Source organism: Passer domesticus, chromosome 12 (genome assembly GCF_036417665.1).
Source record: "Passer domesticus isolate bPasDom1 chromosome 12, bPasDom1.hap1, whole genome shotgun sequence".
Classification (NCBI taxonomy): domain Eukaryota; kingdom Metazoa; phylum Chordata; class Aves; order Passeriformes; family Passeridae; genus Passer; species Passer domesticus.
In genome coordinates, this window is record NC_087485.1 from 20,160,949 (window position 1) to 20,179,847 (window position 18,899).

Sequence of the window (18,899 nt, forward strand, 5' to 3'; positions counted from 1 at the left end):
CTCTTCTCCCAGGTGGAGAGCTCTGCACTGCACACCCAAGGCTGCAGCACGAGAAGATCAGCCAGGGCCATCCAGCTCTGTTTATCCAGACCAAAAGATTGCTCTCAGAAACTGGGGAAGTTCTCTGGTGAGAGTTCTCTGGTTTTCTGGTGGCTGTTTGCCAGTTCCACTTCCGGGGCTGCCTGTTGGAAGTTTGCAGCTTGGCAAGATTAGAAAGAGGAATGGCAGATCCACCCAGCCTGCAAAGTTCACAGCAGGCTTTTCTCAAGTTTTTGATGGTTTGAGTTGGTTTTTCTTGTTCTGTACCAGTTCTTCCACCATCTGTGCAATTCCCATTAATAGTTGTGAGTGATTTGTGTGTCTAATTCTTCATGCAGAGTGTTGAAAATCTACCCTAAAGCTATGAAAAAATAATGGGGAAAGCATGTATAATTGAAAATAGTCTTAATCACTGGAATGTTGAAATCCACATGGCTTGGAATACTTGAAAGATTTCTGTTTTAGAAAAGCTGAATTGAAAAGTGCTGTCATTTTCTTTAAATACATTTTTTTGAATAAAATATCAATTCCTGGTGCCAGCAGCTTCTAAACATGTTCAAGATGACATGATTGATAACAAGAATACTCTTCTCAAGATGTTTCTAATTCCATCTCTCTGTATCAAGAATGTTAAACTTCCAACCTGATATATAATATAATAACGAGTATTTAAACAAAAGATTAGTAATTTTTTTTAAGACCAAATGTTTACTGGGACATAATGGAAATCTGAGAGCAGGTTGTTGGCTCCAGAATGTGGATAAATTCTAGAAGCTGCCTCTTGAATACAAATAATTTCTTACTTGATCCTGCAATCGAGGGCACAATCTTGTTGCTATCACAAAACTAGAATCAAATAGTCATAAATGTTCTGTCTCCGAATCACAAAATTAAGTAAGAAATTTTAGTTTTCATGGCTTTCTGGTAAGTCTGTACCGCAGAGTCTCTCCAGTTTTTGAAACTTGAATTGCCAGCATCTGATTTGAGACAAGAATCCTCCTCCAGTTTGGGAACTTTGGCTGCCTGTCATGCCATGGCAGAGTGTCAGTAATGTTGTCTCAGCCAGCAAGGATCTTTTTCCACCTGTGGAGAGCGTGGACCCTGGAAGAACGTTCAGTTTGTCTAGGAAAGAAGTGATGCCACAGCCTGTGGAGATAAATAGTCCTAAATCATCCTATCTTAAATTTGGGAATCAACCAAAGAACTCTTATTTTGTAATTTGGAGTCGGAATTGTGACGTACAAAAAGTTCATTTGATCTTTTCCTAAATGTGTCTGAATTAGACCAGCTCCCGAGATCTCTGTACGCTGCCAGTCAAGAGCTGGGTTTTGTTTTTCCAGCTGGACAAGGTGATCTCTCAGAGGGTTGAGGCAGACACACGTTTGAAGGTCAGTGTCATTTCTCATCTATGGCTCGCCAGCTGGCAATCTCCACCTGTAAATCTCTGAATTAGCATCATGGCTTTAAACAATTAAATTTCAGGAACAATATGTGACTAATTAATGGTGGTGGAACTTGGTATGAGAAAGGACAATTTTAATTTAAAATGTGTCAGAGTACCTGACTTGGTATTATATTACTGTACATCAATGCCAGACAATGACAGCACTGTAAATAGCATTAACTGGCTGGCATAGGGAAAACCAAGAAAATTTACAGTTGATGTATCAAATTATAGCTCAGGTTCCAGCCTCAAATTATAGGCTTGTCAGAAAACATGGTGAAATAAGAGGAAAATGCTCATTAGTTTGTGATAAAATGGAAGCAGTTCTCTGGATATTTAGTTTGGGTCATACCCTGGAAGCCTCCTGTTGATATCTCATGGAAGACATTCTGTAGAACCACTAGACATTTTAAATGGTTTCAGGAGGAGGAAAAGAGCCTTTTGGGTCCAACAGAAACCAAATTCCTTGCAGCTTTTCAGTTCAGTCAAAAAAAAAAAAAAAAAAAAAAAAAATCTCTGTTGTGCAGAAAGTGTTAGGCAGAAGCAGTGACCCGTCTGTGAATGTCACACACAGCACTGGGAGGAGGAGCAGGGCAGGAATTGCTCTGACACTCAGGAATAGGGCCAAGTGTGTAATTTCTGTGTGATTCACTTGCTGGGCTCCAGACTGGAACAGGCTTCATCCTGCTGAAGTGCAATCTGCTGTGCCCAAGCTTCTACTGAAACATTTATTTCAAAAAACATCTATGGTTTTCAGTCCTCTCCAGCTGTTGAGAGTTCACCCTCTTAAAATTCTCTTCCTGCCAGTAAAGCTCATAAACGAAATGCAAAACCTGTCTAGAAAAAACCCAAACCATTCTTTGGGGGGAAAAAAAAATTCTCTCCTAAGTCCATCCTTTAAAATGCACCTTAACTCTGTGCAGTGGATCTTCTCCTGTCTAGCTTGCAGCCATTACTCCTGGACTTTTCACCTCTAGCAGTTCCTCCCTATTCTTGCTTTGTTATTTTATTTACATTGCTCTGATCTATCCCCTCTGTGCAGTATCATTTTCCACTCCCCACTTCCTCAGAAGTGATGGCCTCACATTCTCAGCCTGTGTAAATTCGATTAGTTCTCCTCTGGCTCGGAGTAAATCAATGGGGCTGCCGTGGTTTTACACCAGCTCAGGATCTATCCTGGGGCTTTTAATCATTGTTACAGCCCCTCTCCAAGTAATCAATGGCATCTTTGTACTGTGCTGGGCTCCAGCCCCAGGAGAACTTCTGGTCCTGGTCCTGCTGATTGAATTTCATTTAAAGTAGGAATACCACGTGTCTAGCTGGGGGCACAGGTGGGACTTTCCTCACCTGAATATGAGAAGTAATGGTTCTAAATCCAAAAATATATCTCTGTGTCCCTTTTGAATACTGTCTCTCAGGAGGATTCATTGCTAGTTTCTTCAAACCCATGTAGCCAAAGAAGGGAGTTATTAAAAAGTAGATAAAGAAAATGAAAGATGGATTCACAAAGGGAAGGGAGTTAAGAGTTAACTGGGTTTTAGTTGCTGCCAGATTGCATCTAGTTTTCAAATGTTTTCGGGGGAGGATACTCAGATTTCCCATCTCTAGCTGGGTCTGGGTTTCCAAATCTCTGTCAAATTGAGTCTGTTTCCTTGGTAACAATCTCACCCTCCCACCTATGAATAAGGACAATGGCTTCTTTCTGCTGAGCGGGGATGGTGGAGCCAAAAGAGAGGGAATGAGGTGAGTCTGCTGCACAGAACCTCCACACAAACCCAGAGTGGTTGGTCTCAGAGGGTTGAGTAGAGATTAGAGCAGATAGGTAAGGATGGAAAAAGATGCTGCACACACCAAGCTTGCCTCCAGACCTGATATTTTTGCTCCATCCTGGGGGGAAGTTTTACACATGGACAGTTGCAATGATGCATGAGAACTGTGTCTTGCATATTGCCGGGGTCGGCTGTCAATTGTCTCTGCCCCAGCACGGGAAAAAGTGGTTCTGGGTAGGCCGCGCTCTCGAAGAAGGAGTCTGGACTCTTGCTTTTAGGTCTTCAGTTGAGTTTATTATTTCTTATCTACAAAGTTTTTCTGTCTGTCCAGCCGAGGTCTGATCAGCAAGACAGCCAAAGGCACTCTCTCCCACCCACGGGGCGGTTGTCTCTTTTATAGTGAAAACTAAGTGTTAGATATTTACCTTTAATTCCCAATACTTTCTGCCCTTGTTGGCAAGTGTACTTTCTCTATGAACCAATCCACACATGCCAACATCATCCTGAACATGGATGCCAAGGAGAAGAAAGAAGAAGGACAGGGCACGCCCAAATCCCTCCATCTTAGGACTCCTGATCCATGCACAGAATTCCAGACCCCCCTGTACAACACATAAAACCCCCCTGTACAGTGCATTCTAACTTAAGTTCTAGCAAGTGAATAACATCCCCTCACCATTCAGACCTGAAATTCTCTCATTTCCTCACATTCAGGTGTCATTTCTTTAAAAGGATCAAAGTCAAGCCACCAGGTACTTTTGGCAACATTCCAGGGCCTCCGAGCCCCCCAAGGGTTGTCTCGGTAGCTCTGGACATCCGGAGTGATGTACTGAGTTCCCACAGCATATGTGGATGCTTGGGAAGTTTGGGGGTTTTTTGTCTTCTCAAGACATTTCTCTTTCCCCTTTCATTGGGCTTGGCTAGGCCCTAAGGTCAGTTGTTGGTTTGAGGTTAGTGGCCAAGCTCAAGATCTGAGAGACCAAAATCATAAGTTAGAACTAATGTGTCATTTTTTCCCTTTTCATTGTGCTAAAAAAACCACCAAGATTTCTTCCAAGGTTTTTAGTCATCCCTCAAGGTTTTTCCATGATATTGCTTTAGATTTCAGGCAAATGTTGAGGCCACTGGAATCTATCTGTCTTGGCAGAAATTATTTTATTTCTTCTGTTCTGTGACAGACGTGGATTTTTTCTGTGAAGTTCCTCTTTGCCTCTCCTGTTGGAGTCCTGCTTTAATGGCTGTGCCTGTGCTATATGTGATATATTTGATACACACTGAGTCTCTGGAAGGCTTTGTAACACTCTAACAATTCCATCCCCTTATCCAGTGTCCTGCCTTAGTTTACATTATGTGATGGAGCTGACACTTCAATTATAATTTTTGTCAAATACTAATAGACTGTTCAAACATGAGGAAGCCTAAAAACTAATTCTCTCCTTCCTTGTCCCAATTATTCATCAACAAAATGGTTTGCTTATTCACTGAATTGATTTTCTATTACTTTTTAAAATCTAAACCCACAGTAACTATTTGTGATACTGTTACAGATACTGCATCAATTATTCCCTGTAATTGTTTCATCCCCCCACTCAGACATCGTTCTTCACTCCCTCTCTTCAGCTGACGGACATTTTTCAGATAGAGCTAAGACTGAGATTCAACTCGTGCGTCTCCCAGCAGGATTGTAACTTCCTGTCTCTCCTGGACTATTCTGAGAGCTTGGGTCTTGGCCAAAGCACTGGTGATGGATTTCTCAGCGTTTTCTGCACTCCGTTTAGTCCCAGCTGTGGAGAACATCACCAGCTGCACATAAACCTAACGAGACAATTGTTAATGGGCTTGGTGGCTGGAGCCTGGATCTCCAAAGGTCAGCTGTAAAACTTGCAATTGCATTTTCTGAGGTGGTGCAAGCGTGCTCTCCATAGCCTGAGCCAGTCTGTAATCCAGAGAGGGAACATGGGACTAATGACACCTCCAGTGGACACATAATGTTTACTGTGACTTTTGCAAAGAGGAAATTTGCAAGACTGGACATAATCCCACCATACTTCATAATTTACATGTCACTCAAAATGTATGCTGACATGCAGATGATTAACAGCAAGCTTTGATGGCACATTAATTAGTATTTAATCCAGAGGCTCTCTTAAGATGTGATAAAAATATCTTTTTCTTTTTTCCAGTAGTCATTCAATTACAATGCACAAATGATCTTGACCATCTTCTGAATTTCACATATTTCACTTAAAAGCCTAATAACCACGTCTCACTTCTGTGAAAGTTGGCACACACACACCAGACTCCCCAGATACAGCTTGGATTAATGAGAAGTGCTTATGAAAAAAGAGCAATTGTACATTTTTTAAAGAATAACTAATGCCAGTAAGTACAGCTGAGATGAGTCTGTTATTTGTACATTGCTGATATTCCTCTCTCTCCCCTTTTGCTAAATGCATTGTGTAGTTTTGAGATTATTATTTATCTTTCAGCACCTCTTTGTTTCTTTTCTGAAATCAAAAAATGTGACTTAAAAGAATGTGGCTTAAAGAAAGGGGGGGGGGCGGGAGAGGGGAGAGGAGGGAGTTGTGCTCCTGGATGGAATTATTTGCAAATAATTTATCTTCTTGCAGTGGTTTTCTGTTCTTTCTTCAACATTCTTGCATCTACTTTCTTGCTGGAGCCCACAATAATATTCTCTTTTGCAGATAAGAGTTATTTTGCTGCAAGCTCTCTGTTAGAGCAGTTTTGCCTTTCTGGTGAGAATATGAATGCAGAGTTCTGGTGGCAGTGGCCACAATTCAACAAGAAAGAGCCCAGCATTTATTTGGTGGAGGAGAGAACCCATAGGCTGTAGGCAGTAGAGCTGTATCATATTCTATATGTGCTTTTCTCTAAATTATTCAAGAATTTATTTGTGTCCCTTTTTTTTTTATTATTCAGTGCAACCCCCTGTGACTGTTTTAATGTCCACAATCAGATGTGTTTATGTTTTCTCATCAGCTAGATTGAAATCAGTGTTCTCCTCCCTTGCCAGTTTTTATCCTGCAGCTTCCTTACACCCAAGGAAAACATGGCTGGGGAAAATCTCAGATTTGGTCAGGATTTCCTGTTCTGAGATTTTTCAGGAACTTTACTGGTGTGCCAGGTGCAGTGCCCCCCCAGTGAGCCATGATCACTGTAAGTCAGCCAAGGGAAGTGCCACCGCTTTGGGCTGTATCCAGATTACATTTATTAAAATTCTTGAGGCATAATTTAGAGAACTTTGTAAATTATGCTCCAATAATCAATGAAGGTGGTGGATTTTTAACAGCTGCTGGCGTACAACAGGGTGGCTGCTTGTACTAAGCAGAACTCTTCTGCACTAGGAATAGAAATTTTGGTTCTGAAACTGAAAAGTTGCTCCTGCAGATGCGGCCTTATTTTGTGTCACATGTTCACAGACAGACAGGCCTTTCCTATGTCATTGTGTCCCAGAGCACCTGCTGACACATGAATAGACATTTCCAGATTGGAATGGGGGAACTTAAATGATAGTATTGTTGTTTGTAGTCCCAGACGTATCTGTTGAGTTTGCTGACATGCACTATCATTGCTTGCCATCACCATCACCCGGCTGAAATACCCTTCTGAGATCAGAAACTGCTCTGAAATTGGATTTATTTATTCATTTTACCTTTATACATGGACTTGCCTCTAACACTGTGACATATGTCTTCTATCTCTGTAATAATGGACTAAGGGTACACCCTTGGATGGGGTAAATCCAGGTGGGGTCACTTAGTCCAAGTCAGCACATAAACTTGGAGTCTGGTCTACAGATATCCACAAAAGTACAGAGCACTTGGCCCTGCCCGTGAATTGCACTCATCTGCTGGGAACGGAAGAAGTTCCCACAGACACCCAGCTCCAGCCTCAGTATCTGCTTGTCATTTAAATAGCAATTGCTGTGTTTCTCTTCTTTATTTTAGTTTCTGTCTTTGCAGTATTTCTCAGATACTGCAAACTTTCTTCTCAGCCTTCCTGGCTCCCTTTCAGCACTGAAAATCAGTCTACTGTTGCTAAATGTCAGTGATGCAGCTACCCACGCCTGGACTCAACACCTCCCCTCCCTCTGTCTGTCTCCTTTTTCCATGTGGCAAATGAGAAGTTTTCAGGAAAAGCACAGCAGGTGCTTGCGCTCTTGTGTGTCTCAGAGCATGCAGGCCCTCCTAATGTTGAATGAAGGTGAAATTTCCCTAGAACACCCTCTTCACCCCATTTCCAGTATAGAATAACACAGAGGAATGGGCATCTGACAAAACATTATTCCTGCCAGGTTTTTAACAGTATTGTTGGACATAACTGAGGCTAACCCTTGCCCTGGAGTCAGTGATGATTTTGCACCAAGGGGCCTTAGCTCTGTGAGGTTTCATTCCCACATGAATTTTATTTTTTAGCATATGTGTTTAATGTGGAATAGTAAATCCTTGTTCTTAGTGGGGGAAAAAGTGTCCTCAGCCTCTATATTAAACTCTCTCCTAACACCATTTTTCTTTCCTCCTGCTTTTCTCCCACTGCTTTCTGCTTGTGTGCAGTTTTTGATCAGCTTCCAGCCAAAGGCAGCGCTGTCAGGTGTGAAGGGGATGTCTGCTTGGCTGGATTTGGGCACGTGTGGGCTGGGGTGGAGTAGGGGGGACAAGCTCCTTGAGGAGGTGTGTTCAGCAGTGGCTGCTGAGGCTCTGTCCTTCTGCAGGGGCAGTGTGGCAGAGCAGCTGCCTTGGGAGCCTCACACCCTCCCGTGGAGCTCAGGGCCACATTTCCCCTCCTAAATGTCATCACACAAAGGGATAAATGGAGAAGCTCCTGTTGTTGCACTGTCCCACCTTGGAGCCTGGCTACAGGAGGGACCACCCTGAGCCAGGAGGAAATAGAAATAGAAATAGAAATAGAAATAGAAGTGCTCAGGATTCAGTGCCGCAGTCACTGCAGGGCCACCGAGCACAGCGTGGGCTGGGAGCTCCATCTGGGGATTCAATGGGCCTTGCAGCTCCTCTGCTGCTTTTCACAGAACCCCAGACTGGTTTGGGCTGGAAGGGACCTTAAATCCCATCCAGCGCCACCCCTGCCATGGCAGGGACACCTCCCACCATCCCAGGCTGCTCCAAGCCCCAGTGTCCAACCTGGCCTTGGGCACCGCCAGGGATCCAGGGGCAGCCACAGCTGCTCTGGGCACCCTGTGCCAGGGCCTGCCCACCCTCACAGGGAACAATTCCTCATTCCCAAGATCCCATCCATCCCTTCCCTCTGGCATTGGGAGCCATTCCCTGTGTCCTGTCCCTCCAGCCCCTGGCAATTGTCTCTCTCCATCTTTCCTGCAGCTCCTTCAGGCCCTGCAAGGCCACACTGAGCTCAGCCCAAAGCTTCTCCTGTCCAGGTGAACAATCCCAGCTGTGCCAGCCTTTGCTCCCAGCAGAGCTGCTCCATCCCTCTGCTCATCCTGGGGCCTCCTCATGAACATCTCTTCATGATTCTCCTTAACAGATTTCACCAGCATCTGAACTGGAGAGTAAAAGCAAACATGGACAGAGGCGAGCCCCGACTTTGGCTGCAGTTTTGAGATCCCAGCTGCACTTTGATTTTCAGGAAGCAGGTATTTTGTAACTTCTGGATGTGATTGAAATGCGTTTAACACCCTTAATGTATCAGGTTACCCTATTGCTGTCTGTAATGGAGCATTGGAGGAACAAGGTAATGAAGGATCTGATTATCAAATGTCCTAGAAAAATTTAACATTGACCTGGACTTTCAAGTGGGCAAAGATAGAATTATAAAGTAATTCCACTTCCTTTGATTTTGCTGCACTTAAATGCATAAAATGTTATGTTGATTATCATACCAGCATGAATTTGTATTGCAAAGAATCTGCAAGAATACTGCTTGGAAATGTCCTCCTAGTTTAATTATTTTTTCTTATTATTCAGATATATTGCACTGAGAAGATATTCAGAATTTGTCTGGTTATGTAACGTAGACATTTTCTATCATGGGGAAATTTCAAAATCATTATTTTAGAAGTCTCATCCTTTGATAGAACAGTGCTGTTTGCTTAAATACTTAATGGAGAGATCTCTTTTATGAAACAGAGAAATGCCTTGATCAGATATTCAGACTTCACATTTCACTTCCATTACCATGCATGTGAGTACAAGGCAGTGCCATTCCTTCAAGTAAGGTTACAGCATTCATCAGAGCTTGAGTTTATAAAAGGATTTCCATGGAGTTGATCAGATACCTGTCTCACTCTGCTGACAGATGGAGTCAAGTATCTTTTCAGCTGCAGATTGATTGGAGTGCAAGATTAATTTAGTGTTTTCCAAACCACTTTCCTACAAATCCTTTTATTTTACCCTTTGGTTGCCCTGCAAAAACCTTGCTGTCTTTTTAATGTGATGCATAATAGAACAGCAAACCTATATTACTGCTGACAGTGTTGGTGCAAAGCATACATTAAAATGTGATAGAGAGAAGAAAATATGCTTTACTGATAGCAGTCAAGGTTAGAGGAAAGCCACTCCTCTGTGATCCTATTTGTGTTTCCCCAGTTGTGTTAGTATTCAAGGGAGCTGAGCTTTTTTGGCTTTGGATGAGAAAGGGAAGCAACTTCCAAAGGGTGTTTATGAGTAAGCCCTGGAGTTACTGAGATGGAATTACTGGAATAAAACAGAGGAGAGAGTGTGAGCATGCCTTTTGTTTGAGGCTGTATCAGATATACTGGAAATACTGAGTTTCTGTCCAGCCTGCTGCAGGCAGGACCAGGGCACAGAGGGGAACCCTGGAGCTTCCACACAACAGGAGGAGCCTGGTCTTGGGTGAGGGGATGGAAATAATTTACAATAAAGACTGCACCTTCTACCTGCTGATGTGCTGAACATCAGTATTTGGAATAAGGAAATGACTGTATTATTCCACTGACTTGAATAGCTGAAATGTGTGAGAGAAAGTTCATTCATTCCAGCATCTTCAATTACCTGAACTGATACAAGGGTCTTTATACCTCTTTTTCCTGTAGTATGGGTAAATATTATCTTTATTGCTCATAGTGATTTTCTGGTTTTGAGTAATTTGTTCCAGTACCTAAAATTATTGTTTATGTGAGACAAGGAATAAGGAAAATTTGTTTGGAATTTTTTACAGTTTTTGCATGCTGTAATTCTCCAATCTGCTTCAATTGTTTCACTTTAGTTGCTCCTGCTAACACTTATATCCCGCACAACCTCTATGAGGAACGTAGCTATTTTAACAATATACATAAAAGCTGGCAATTACATTGTCTTATCAAGTTTTTGCAGCTTATTAAGTTGTTCAGTGGTACTGGAAATGATTAGACACAATCCTGTAGGAACGAGAGCCTCAAAGAGGAGCCTGGGCTTTTAAAGCTGTGATATCCTGGAACATTCCACCTGCTGAATGGGTTTCAAAGGCACTGGCAAGGAGAAATCATTTGAGGTGGAAGGAAAACATGCCCAGGTTTGAATAAAAGCAGGAACACGTTGAAAGCTCCTCATTATGGAAGGCTGGACAGACCCAGTTGCGGCACAGGCTCCTCTGCTTTGTTAAAGAAGTGATGAATTACAATCTTCAAGGTGAGTTCCTATGGCCCCCAGCCACAGCAGAATGCACTCCTTGGCTGACAGGCAGCAAATGTGATCCTGGTTTGCTTCCTGGACAATGCACCAGCCAGATCCTGTGCCAGGAAGGGGAATTAGGGTTGTGTTTCTGTCTTGGGATGGCAGCAGAAACAATGTCAGCAGTCTGGTTTCTCCTCCCTCCTCATCTTGGAGGTGTTTACCACTGAAGGATTTTTGTGGGGAAACGCTAGCAAAGGTATAAGTGGAAAATCAAAGAAATTGAAACACTTTTGCAAACCCATCGTGCTTAAAAAATCAGGTTTTTTAAATCAAAAAATCCCAAGTGAAGCCCTGCAGGGTGTGCTATGAAAAGAAATGATTTGGCTTGCAAAAGAAACTGACATAAAATAAGCAGACCCGTACAAGTTGTGAAAACATGAAGGAAAGAGCTCTATTCTGTGTATTATTAGAACAAGAAGGGCTGGGTTATCCATATTTTTGACAGTAGTGGGAAACAGTACAGGCAGTGGGAAGTGGGGACAGATACACAACTTCCACTGGTCTTCCAGTTTTATTAGCACCTGAATGCCTGGAAGCTTTTTATCTGCACAGCTCCTGAGTTATTATGCCTCTTTTGTATTTATTCTCTCTCTCTTTAAAATGAGCTGCAGCATTTCTGTCAGCTGAATTCTGCAGGACAAAGCTGGGATCCTCTGTGCAAGGAACACTTCTGTCACTCTGCAGGATGCTGAGGAGCTCAGGTTCCCCTGATGCTCCTGTCCCACTCCAGGCTTCTGTTTGCAGAGGGAAAAACTTCACATTTTGTAACGTTCTGATAGCAAAATAAACTCCTCAAGAACTTGGAGCTATGTGTTGGACAGCTGATGGGAGCCAGCCCACGAAGAGGGTGGAGCAGTTTGTGTGTAATCTCTGAGTAGCTGTTGTGTTACTGGAGTTCAAAAAAATGGAAAAAAACTTGGGTGTTGGTTTTAGCTGGAAATTTTCTTTGCCTAAATTAGTCTTCCCAGATGCTACAGAATAATTCAGTGAAGATAAATAATGTACAGAAAGAAGAGATACTTCTAAAAAAACTTTGCAGTAGATTAGTTTCAACCTTATGTATATAAACACACATTTACACACACACACACACACACACACACACACATATATATATATATATATATATATATATATATATATCTTAACCAAATATTTGCAGGATCTTTCAGACTTCAGTATTTTTGAGTTTTCTTGGAGAAACTTTCATTATGATTAATTATTGTCAAAGTCTTGATCTGGAGAGATAAATTGAGATATATATTTGTACAACGTCTGATTTTGCATGGTTTATAAGAAGTTATTTCTCCACAGCCCTGTTTGAGCTTACAAAAGTCAGTCTGCTCTTTTTAAATAGTTGCCAGCTGTGTTATTTTCTTTCATTCATTCAGCTAATTTCTCCCATATTTAAATAGCTTGAGAGCTATGTTAAGGCTTCATTCTGTTCAAAACTCAAATTAAAATGCTGATTTCTGCAGTGCCTGGCATTTCTGACTAGCACTTTAGTGACTAGCTCTGATCTCTTTATTAAAGAGTTTACATGACAGTTGCAATTGTAGAGGGAAAATAAAAATAAGCAGACAGCCTTTCCCCACTGACGTGGCTGTTTAGAGCACCAAGTGGTTTTTGCCTCGTGCTCCTGACGTAGCTGTGCTTTGCCTTTGCGGGATGTCGGATTTTTCTTGGGAAATATTTTAAAGGGAAATAGTTCTCAGGGGCTTTCCACTGCACTGGATGGTGTGTTCTCACAAATGGAATGTGATGACTCTAAATACCTGTTTTCTCTTCCAGGCTGATTGGTGAGGTGCAGGTAGACAGATCTGTTTGGAATGCTCCTCCTCAGATTTCACTGGTCACCATCGAGCAGTCGGAAAGAAATATGAGGCTTGTAAAGTGTGGGAAAGAAGCTGCCTTTGACAAGCAAAAGGCCCAGTCCAGGTAATTTTCTTTGACTCCAGCGAGATTTTACTAAGACATAAAGAAGCTGGGCTGCAACATGGAAAAATCTATCTTTGTTCTGAGTGTAGCTTAAACTACTGACCCAGGACATTTGCTATGAGGTGCTCTGCAGCTGGCCTGAAGCTTTCACAACCAATGTTGTTGCTCCTGTCTCTCCCAGATGTCTGTTAAATCAGGATAGATGCTTCACTGAATTTAGAGAAAATTAACTGCTAGCCCTGAGTGCAGGAGGAGAAGATTTATTTAAAGCGCTTGTCCCTCTTTGGAAGACAAAACAGCAGATTGAAGTTTAACCTGCCAATATGGATCGTGCTGGAGATAAGCAACGTTGAAACCAGCACTGTCAGCCTCCTGCAAACTTGTCCTTGGGCCTGTCTGAAGAGGTGGCAGAGTGGACAGATGGCTCTGAGCTCCTTGTCTTGGTTCAGCATTTCAATTCTACAAGATTTCTCCATGAGAGGAACTCACAGATAAGCCAGGCCTGATTAGTTGGCAGAAGGTTCTGGTCATTTTTGGGCACACATCCCTGGAGGGGGTTAGTGATGATCCCTCTTTTATCAGTTCAGACCCTGTGCCACCCTCCAGCTCCGTGTGCCAGGATTTGTGCTGAAGGAAGGGCCCTGCTGTCACCGTGCCCCAGGGACAGGTCACAGGGATGGACAGAGCAGGCCTGGCCTCCGCTGGGGCAGTCACAGGCATTGCTGTTGGTGTGTGCAGGATCTGCAAATGTCAACCCTTCCAAAATGGTTTGAAGATGAGTAGTCTTACATAGAAGAAAAGAGAGAAAGTCTCTGTTTATCAAGCCAGGATTTATTCCTTCCAATTACATTTTTGAGGTGGGAGAAACCCATGGAAGAATTTGAAATGTCTAAAATGACAGAAAGAAGCTATAAATATTTTTAACCACCTCATTGTTCATCCTGGAGAGGAGAAGCTTTGGGCTGAGCTCAGTGTGGCCCTGCAGGGCCTGAAGGAGCTGCAGGAAAGATGGAGAGAGACAATTGCCACGGGCTGGAGGGACAGGACACAGGGAATGGCTCCCAGTGCCAGAGGGCAGGGCTGGATGGGATCTTGGGAATTAGGAATTGTTCCCTGTGAGGGTGGGCAGGCCCTGGCACAGTGTGCCCAGAGCAGCTGTGGCTGCCCCTGGATCCCTGGCAGTGCCCAAGGCCAGGCTGGACACTGGGGCTGGGAGCACCTGGGATGGTGGGAGGTGTCCCTGCCATGGCAGGGGGTGGAAGTGGGTGGGTCCCTTCCAGCCCAAACCGTTCCATGATTCTCTGATTTTCAGGTACATCCTCACTAGTCCCCCACTTCTGCTAAAGTCCACTTCTCCTGGCTCCTTCCCACCTTTTACTCTGTGCTCTCTACTTTTTCCTCTCCTGCCTGTTGCTCAGCTCCTGCCCTTCCCCACTTTAACCACTATCATTCAGCTCTTTTTTCCCTTTGGCATTCCCTTTTTCTTCCTTGCAGGAACCCACTGGAAAGAGCTATTCAGGGGCACACTGACTTGGGAAGGCCTTTTAAAAGCTGAGCTATAAATCCAACCACCTCCCTTCAAAGCCCTTTTGGAGTCACTCTGTGCAATGTGGCTCATGGCCTGTTCCTGTGCAGACCATGCTGCAGATCCCACAAGCTGAAGGTTCTTCATTGGCCATCCTTGTGGTTTGTGGAAAGAATAAATGATGCTGTCAGCTCCTCAGAGCTCTTCCTGCCATGAGCAGGGATGCAGACCCACCCACAGCCAGGGCTACACACATCTGTTTAAGCATGAATGACCGAGGTGTCTCTGCCCTGTGTGGGTGTTGGCTGTGATGCTCTCCTCACTCTGATGTGTGAAGGCACTATGAGATAGGTTAAAAATAATAAAGATTTCAATTTCGGTATATAAAGCCTTTCTGAGGTGATCCTCAAAGAAGAATGAGGGAGGCAAGACAGAAAAAAGAGTATGTAGCAATGTTATGACAAATGAGCTCTTTTGCTCACGCAAATTAAGACTCCTTTTTGCCCCAGTCTCAATCCTTATGCCTTTTGCTGTTGGGATTGTACAAAGAGACTTATCCAACAGAATCAGTTGATTTTGTGGTATGAAGTGATGCTGTCAGAGGAGTTGATCACAGCTGATCTGACAACACAAACAGTGACATTTGTTTTAACTCAAGGAAGGCAGAAACAAGAGTGTCTGTGTCACACCTGTGATTTCATCTCAAGTTTTTGTTTCATTGCTCTTTTTATGATGTGTGTTTGGTAGGAAGAGAGAGAATAAGGCAAGAAGGGAAATTTTGTCTTTTGACTTGATTGGCCCCTGAATCACACAGAGCAGACCATTAGTAATGTACTTATTTAATTTCTCAATATTTTATTTCAGATTCTTAGTAGGAGAGAAGTTCTAATAGTTAAACGTACCAAGCTCTTGCCTGTCCATGGGTGAGCACAACATCTTACATTTTTCATGTCACCAAAGCAAAATCTCTGGATTTTAGATTGGATATTCACATGTGTTTAGCTTATGGGCAAATAGTTAAATTGGGCAAGCTGAAAAAAAATGTATCCCATTGTTTGTGTCGAAATGTGTTTTCTTCTGAAAACTCCTCCTGAATTAAAATGTAATTGGGATTTCTATCCCAGTATTAGATGGAATATTTGTATTATATTTGTATTGCTTCCCCCCATCGCAGGAAGAACATCAATTTTCCAGGTATAGTTTCTCTGATAAAAAAACCCCTATAATTTAATCTGCAGTTTTGATAGCAGCAGAAGCAAAGATTGGAACAAATATGCTCAGACTCTCTCAATTTCCTTGCTGTGATCCATCAGTTCATTATGTCAAGGTCAAAGCTAAAAATTTGAAACTCTTTTTATTTTACAAAATAGAAAATGTCAGGAAATGTCAGGATTAGGAGCAGTGTTGGCAGAATCAATGCTACAGAGCATCACTTCTGAGAGCAGCACAACACCTCAGTGCTCAGGAGCTCTTGGCTCCTCAGAGAAGGACTGCTCTCCCAGCTGAGCAACAGGGACTTTGTTAATCCTAGGAAAAGTTTACCTTGCTTTGCTACCAACAGATAAATCCCCCTGGTTTGGATTTGCTGTGACTTCTCCCTGCCCTGTGTCAGAAATTAGAGGTCAATTTAAGGAACCTCCTGGCCCTGCTCCTGTTTTCTCTGAGTCCCTGCCAGCCTGGAAGGCTTTTCCCTGGAATGCAGTGGTCCCATGAAGGACAGCCACCTTTTGTGTTCATTCACCTTGGAGTGCTGCTGCCATGAAAAGAGAAAAGTCATGGATTTTGTGGATGATGTTTTGCTTTATTGTGTGCTTTCAGGTCCTTAATTGAATTAGCAAAGTTTTCTATGATTTTTTTTTAAAGCAATGAACTGACCCCAGTGCAAGTCTCGAGTAAACAAAGAAGAAAATAGAAGAATGACTGTTCCTTTCATGCCATTAAGTCCTTAAGCACATCCTTAATTTTATTTGGCATTGCAGTGAGACATAGCAATTTAAAAAATATCTTTCTCAATCAGTTAAATAAGGTAAAAATTTGAAAGCAGAGAAGATAGAGGCAGCACAGCATTTTAAACAGCAGACCTCATCCCTTGCCAGCCCCTCTGCCACAAAACCTGCAAAACAAACACACAGTAAAGCAGATGTTTGAATTCTGAGCAAAATATTTTAAAACATAACTGTCTGGCTGGAAACGAGGAAGGTGGTATTCATCCCAGGAGAATTTTTTTGGTAGTGCCTTTTTTTTTTCTCTCTTTCTTTAAAAATTCATCGTGATTTAATCATAATTGATTTGCTGAAATTCAATTACTCATTTAACTTCCTCAGAGTCCCAGTGTGTGCCTTGGTCTCCCAACAGTGAATGAGTTAAATGTTTCTTAGCATCCATTTTCCCAAGATGAGGCTTTTGTTTAGAAGTACCTTCAGAAATAATTGTTAATTCTTATAGGCAAGTGACACTGTGGTGGCAGCTGAGTTAACTCATCAGCACTCTCCAGGAATTGATCTAATTCACATTTCCACCCAGAGGCTGCAGTGGTCACGTTGGAGTTGTACTTTTATTTGTGAATAATGAGAGTTACTCCATTTCCAGCCCTGTGCTGGTGCCTGCCCTGCTCCATCCCCCTGCCTGCTCCATCCCCCTGCCTGCTCCATCCCCCTGCCTGCTCCATCCCCCCTGCCCTGCTCCATCCCCCTCCTCTGCTCCATCCCCCCTCCCCTCCTCCATCCCCCTGCCTGCTCCATCTCCCTGCCTGCTCCATCCCCCCTGCCCTGCTCCATCCCCCTCCTCTGCTCCATCCCCCCTCCCCTGCTCCATCCCCCTGCCTGCTCCATCCCCCTGCCTGCTCCATCCCCCCTGCCCTGCTCCATCCCCCTCCTCTGCTCCATCCCCCCTCCCCTGCTCCATCCCCCTGCCTGCTCCATCCCCCTGCCTGCTCCATCCCCCCTCCCCTGCTCCATCCCCCTGCCCTGCTCCATCCCCCCTGCCTGCTCCATCTCCCTGCCTGCTCCATCCCCCTCCTCTGCTCCATCCCCCCTCCCCTGCTCCATCCCCCTGCCTGCTCCATCCCCCTGCCCTGCTCCATCCCCCCTGCCTGCTCCATCTCCCTGCCTGCTCCATCCCCCTCCTCTGCTCCATCCCCCCTCCCCTGCTCCATCCCCCTGCCTGCTCCATCCCCCTCCTCTGCTCCATCCCCCCTCCCCTGCTCCATCCCCCTGCCTGCTCCATCCCCCTGCCCTGCTCCATCCCCCCTGCCTGCTCCATCTCCCTGCCTGCTCCATCCCCCTCCTCTGCTCCATCCCCCCTCCCCTGCTCCATCCCCCTGCCTGCTCCATCCCCCTGCCCTGCTCCATCCCCCCTGCCTGCTCCATCTCCCTGCCTGCTCCATCCCCCCTGCCCTGCTCCATCTCCCTGCCCTGCTCCATCCCCCCTGCCTGCTCCATCTCCCTGCCTGCTCCATCTCCCCTGCCTGCTCCATCCCCTTGCCTGCTCCATCCCCCTGCCCTGCTCCATCCCCCTGCCCTGCTCCTCCATCCCCCAGCCCCCTGCCCTGCTCCCCAGAGCTGGGAGGTGCTGGGGGCAGCTGGGACCCTAGGGGTGTCAGAGTGAATCCCTGCTGTCCTGGGCTGTGTGAGCAGAGCCTGGGGGGGCCCTGTGCTGCATCCCTAGCACAGGCATTGCCCCCTGGTCCTCACGGAGCTCCTGCAGCCACGAGTACACAAACTGGGGCAAAAGGAAAGGTGCCTTTGCCAACATCAAAGTGCCTCTCTCCATATTTTCTGCTGGTGTGAGCTGCTGCTGCTGCCCAGCTCAGAAATTCAAAATCCTTGCTGCCCACATTTCCATGTGTTGATCCCATTCCCTGCCTGCTCCTTTGCCACTGCTCTTTGCTTGGTTCTTATGGCTGCCCATAGCTTTTTGTTTTGCCCCAAACAGACTTTTAGTGATAGTGAGTTTTATTGATAGTGAGTTTTTCCACCTCTCTCTGTTTTTTTTACCTCTTATTTTTCTCCTGTTTTACATGATTTAATTAAGATTTAAAGAAAATAAGACAGTTTTGCTCCTTAGGTTCATTCCCCAAAGATTCTTCCACACATATGGAAGTTTTGCCAATTCCATCTTAGTATTTTCATTCTTGTTGGTTTTATTTCCTTTTCTTACATTCTCACTTCAATTGACTTCTGTCTCTTTCAGAGCTCCTTCAGAAAATGGGATGGTTCAAAATATCACAGGTTTAATCAAGGGACTCCTACTTAGGTATTTTCCTGTTTCTATGGAAGACACTAATCTTCCTGAATAGTAAAACAATTTTTAATAAGCTGTACAAAATTGAAAAGGCAATTTAATTGCCAGTGCTTATGCATTTTCTTAGAAGAGCTAAAATCCCACCAGCTAAAAGGTGGGATAGAAGTAGTACCAAGAGCGCTCAACTAAAGAACTAAAATAATGGGAGAATAATGGGAGCAGATTCACTGTGAGTAAAAAAAAAAAAAAAAAAAAAAAAAGAGACATCTTTATAA

At 44.1% G+C, this 18,899-nt stretch overlaps 1 long non-coding RNA gene across 1 annotated transcript in view; it reads left to right on the forward strand.

The window, feature by feature from the left end:
- Nucleotides 1–18,899, forward strand: part of LOC135279606 (uncharacterized) — a 72,214-nt gene that overhangs the window by 37,806 nt on the left and 15,509 nt on the right. The window contains exons 4-5 of the long non-coding RNA XR_010346834.1: nucleotides 8,773–8,881; nucleotides 12,711–12,857. This is a non-coding gene — a long non-coding RNA (uncharacterized LOC135279606). The remainder of the gene's footprint in view (nucleotides 1–8,772; nucleotides 8,882–12,710; nucleotides 12,858–18,899) is intronic.